The sequence below is a fragment of the Podarcis bocagei genome, assembly GCF_964188305.1.
Source record: "Podarcis bocagei genome assembly, chromosome: 4".
In the NCBI taxonomy this organism is placed as follows: domain Eukaryota; kingdom Metazoa; phylum Chordata; class Lepidosauria; order Squamata; family Lacertidae; genus Podarcis; species Podarcis bocagei.
Window position 1 is genome coordinate 40,868,942 of NC_138128.1, and position 4,755 is coordinate 40,873,696.

At 46.8% G+C, this 4,755-nt stretch overlaps 1 protein-coding gene across 6 annotated transcripts in view; it reads right to left on the reverse strand.

Moving 5' to 3' along the window:
- The window catches only part of MAP3K13 (mitogen-activated protein kinase kinase kinase 13), an 85,463-nt gene that overhangs the window by 47,540 nt on the left and 33,168 nt on the right, over positions 1–4,755 (reverse strand). For 2 of the 6 annotated variants that reach the window (XM_081192575.1, XM_081192574.1), the window contains exon 1: positions 2,858–3,473. The exons of 1 other annotated variant lie outside the window; for it this stretch is intronic. The gene's annotated coding sequence lies outside the window, so the exon portion shown is untranslated. Of the gene's footprint in view, positions 1–128; positions 584–2,857; positions 3,474–4,755 lie in introns of those variants that run through there. 3 more of the 6 variants (XM_081192573.1, XM_081192579.1, XM_081192577.1) reach the window with 3 other exon arrangements.

The following is a 4,755-nucleotide window of genomic DNA, read 5'->3' on the forward strand; positions in this document are numbered from 1 at the left end:
TGCCTATCTCTCCATAGGACGAGTTCATTTAAGCTGGTGGTACAAAAAGGGCACAGACTGTAAAACCTTTAGACAAATTTGTATCTACTAAATGCTCTCCGTTTTATAATACACACTCCATTCAGTACCTAATTCTGGGTTTGCTTGCTATTTCCCCACTTAGGTAATTGCTGTGCAAGACAACAACCCTATGGTGGGCCACAAATCTGGGGAAGATATCTTGATAAGCATGCTTTCATTGATGGCAGGTGTTTTCATGTATGTTTGCATGTAACATGTGATCAGGACACCCTGAGCAAATACCTAAGCCTAAAAGATATGGCAGGAAACAAATTTAAATTTAAATGAACTTATTTGTTGTAACGTATCTTACTAGGAACTCTTTCTAGAATGTAAATCCTTCAGGCCCTTTTATTGCACACCCTGTGCATCAAACATGAACAGGAAGGTCATAGAGAAGCTCTCTTGATGATGCAAAAATTAGCTCTGCAACTCACTTCCAAGTTACAACCATGTATTATTTAATTTATATCCTACCTATCTGGCAGTATTCTACTTTACAAATGGAAATACCAGCTGCAACATTTAATCAATTAAAAGCTAAGTCAGTTAAAAGATTGCTTTTTTCAGACCTGTTGTTTTAATGCCTATGCAAATTTAACAAATGCATTATTCCACTCATTAATCAACTAAGAGTTATTTAATCACATGACAGCCCTAAACAAATCCTCGTTTTTGATATTATAACAAGTAGTTAATACATTACAGATTGTAGCAGCATACTTAAAACAATGTGCACTATCAAGCACAAGAGTGTTCTGAAAGAAAATTCAGAACATGAGCTAGTCTAAATCTGGAATACCATGTTAAATCATTTCACTAGGCAAGGACAACATCTCACACATCCCAAAAAATCTGCATAAAAATATGGTGTTTGATTTGGCCCTAAGTACAGATAAAAATTATAAAATATGTACACTTATTTATAATCCTTCTGTCAAATCTGTTGAGATGATTTGAAATCACAATCACTAACAACAATAGGACTGCCTTGCTGAACACTCACATAGAGATTATGTCAGTCAATTATATAGAACAGGTTAGAAGGAAGAACTTGAAACACTTAAACTATAAGATCAAATTTAGCTATTAGACAGTTGTACAGGAACATGTTGCAAGACTGTTGATTTAACAGAAGCTAACAGCACAGACTCATGCTGCTATTTCCATTGTATTCCATGGGGCTTATGAACAGGCACATTACAAAGTTTGTGTATATTTACTGAGAAGCAATTCCTTTGAGTTCAATGGAACTTGCTCTCTGGGAAGTGCATTTAGGATTACAGCAGGCATAGGTAAACTGGGGCCTTCAGATGTTTTGGGACTACAAATCCCATCATCGCTAGCTAACAGGACCAGTGGCCAGGGGTGATGGGATTTGTAGTCCCAAAACATCTAGAGGGCTGAATTTGCCTATGCCTGGATTACAGCCTGAAAAGGCAATCCCCCTTGATTCCTGGGAGAGTTAGGATGGTGCATAGGTGCCACTCCACCAGGTTCTGTCAGCAGAGAGGAGCACTGGTGGTGGAGAGGAGGTTCCACTGCTGGTGGAGAGGAGGCTCCACGTAGTAACAGGTGGAAAGCTATGTCTGGCAGTTCCCTTGCAAGCAGTAAAGGTAAAGGGACCCCTGACCATTAGGTCCAGTCATGACCAACTCTGGGGTTGAGGCGCTCATCTCGCTTTATTGGCCGAGGGAGCCAGCATACAGCTTTATTGGCCGAGGGAGCCAGCGTACAGCTTCCATGTCATGTGGCCAGCATGACTAAGCCGCTTCTGGCGAACCAGAGCAGCGCACGGTAACACCGTTTACCTTCCCGCAGGAGCGGTACCTATTTATCTACTTGCACTTTGATGTGCTTTCGAACTGCTAGGTTGGCAGGCGCTGGGACCAAGCAACGGGCGCTCACCCCATTGCGGGAATTCGAACCGCCGACCTTCTGATCGGCAAGCCCTAGGCTCTGTGGTTTAACCCACAGCGCCACCCACATAGCAAGCAGTAAACTCTGCAACAAGGTGTTGCAAGGTGTGGGCCATAGATGGTATCCAATGGGTCCCTTCCAACTCTACAATTCTATGATTCTACCAAGGATCTCACACAAACCACATGTGTGGTTTCCTAACGCATCTTTACCAAAAGAACAGTGATTCACTTGACTTGGGGAAGTGGTAAAACATATGTTTGCACACAGAAGGTCCCAGGTTCAATCACCAGCATCTCTAGCGAGGGATGAGAAAATCCACTGTCTGAAAGACTAAGGAGCTGCTGCCAATCAGTGCAAACAATACTGAACGAGATGGGCCAACGGTCTGACCCAGTGTAAGGCAGCTTTGCATGTTCCTAATCGATGGAAAGCAGAATGGAGTGTGCATCTGGTGGTGAAGAGCATCCAGCCACGTGAAATGGCGGGAAGGGGTTTCAGGGAGCGATTTTTTGGGAATCAGAACAGGGTTGTTACAAGCGCGTCCGTTTCCATCTGCCAAATATCGAGGAGGATACGCCTGGTGGCGCGGATCTGCAGATTGCGTGCCCCAAAGACAACAGCACTGGGCTGCGGTCCTGCCCGCACCACGTAGCCAGGAATCCGTGTCTGGGGTGAGGGAAATCCCCTCAGCCGGCAGGGCAAAGGAACCGACAGGACCCCCTGCCCAAAGCAGCGCCCTCTCACAAGGAAATGCTGCGGGAAAACTCCCGCCGGCCAAACCCCGGAGGTGCCTCCGCGCGCCCAACCGCCGCCACACCGGGAAACCGCGGTCCCCCCAACTACCTCGCTCGCCTCACAGCACCCCGTTACTCACCGCCCAACCGCCGTCCTGAAGCCACTAGCGGCCATTGGTCCTCCTCCCACCTGCCGGGCCATCAACACCGCGTCACTTCCGGCATCACCTGACACTAAAGCAAACGCTCTCGGCCGCCAACCTTGTGTTTTGGGTCCTCGACTTCCGGCTCCACGACGCCTCCGGAAGCTGCGCAGTGCTTGGGAGGCTTACATAAATGCGTTTAATTCGGGATGCAGCTTAAAGCGTGTTCAGCCTAAATCGCTTTTAATGCCAATGTGAACTCTGAAAGGCCAGCGGCTTGCGGCTATTCCAAGTACCGATTCCTCCCTTCTTCCTATTCCGCAGTAACCAATACAGCGCTCTCATTATAGATAAATAGCGCCTCGGGGTTCCACGGCAGTTGCAGCAGAGATGGAAGCTGGAATTCTATATACACACTTACCTAGGAGTAAACCTTAAAGAACCTAAGTGGACATACTTATGAGTAGATGCACACAGGATTGCACTGTGATCAACTAATTCACACCCATAGGTGCCAAGGTTCCTACACCCTCCCAATAAGTATTTGAGGGGACCGCTCCCTCCCTCCTAGGATGATGTGCATTGCAATTCAATTAGTGTTATGTGATCGATTTTTATTTTTTTATTTTCACACCTAAGTGAAAAAGCTGTTTTCGTTTTGTGAATTCATCTCAGGGGCGTACCCAGGGGTTGGCAAAACTGGCCTCCGGGGACCAAAAATCCCCCCAGAAATCTGTCTCCAGTTTTTTTTCTCTCTCTCTCCTTAACTATGCTGGAGATGTACATAAAAGGGGACCAAAAACCATTATTTCCTCTGCTATGCTCCCGCAAGGGTATCCAGCTGCCTGTGGAGCAGCTGATCCATTGTTTGGGAAAGAAGAGCGGGGCTGACGGGGTGGGCGGAGCGGCTTTCCCTGCGCCTGTGTATGTGAGTGACTTGGATGGGCATGAGGAGGAGGAGGAGAAAGAAATGAATGAAATTTGCTTGCACAGCCAGACTTCCCCGTTTCTAAAAGCGAACGATCCTCCTCCTTGCCCTTTCCCCGGTGAAGCAGAAGATGCGATCCCCTCCTATCTGGTTTTGCAGCTCTGTGAGAGTACTAAAATTATCCCTGTACAGGCGGCCATTCGTTCATCTAGCTCGATATTGTCAACACTGACTTGGCAGCGACTTTAAAAGTGGGCTCGACAAATTCATGTAGGAGACTGCTGACTGGCTGCTAGTCCTGATGGCTATCATACCTTATGATTTTTTTGATGCTGCCTACAGACTAAGACGTGGTCTACAGTATCATGGCAGTTTTATTTAATTTGAATGAAAAAAAATCATATGAATTCATGAGGATCCGTTTAAAATCAGCTGGATCCGCCTTTTACCCGTTTCCCTCTAAGGGCAGCAGCAGTATGCCTCGGGAAACTAGTTGCTGGGGGTGGCAAATGGGAGAGAGATTTTGCAGTCCTGTCATGGTACAGCTTCCTATAGGCATCTGAATGGTCCCTCTCGGAACAGAATGCTGGACTATGTATAGCCCTTTAGTCTGATTCGGGGGGCTACAGCGTGTTCACTCTCAACTTGGTCCTACTGATTTGAGCGGGACCTTTTCTCTACCAAGCTTGCAGCTCTTACTTGCTGCAAGTATTTTGCCCTAAGTGCGCATGCGAGAATGCAGCCTTTGTGAATTCTCGCCCTGAAAACTGCTTATCGTAGCAGAGAGTGAACGGTTGTATAAATTTCAGAGCGATTTCAGAGCGTAGGCGTAGTCAGGAGGGCAGGGGGAGGGGGCAGCTGCCTCCCCTGGATAAAACAATAGAAATATTTAACTAACTGACCAATCACGTCGGTTCTGCCCCCCCAACACAAATCCTGGTTCCGCCCATGTTTCAGAGCATGCATC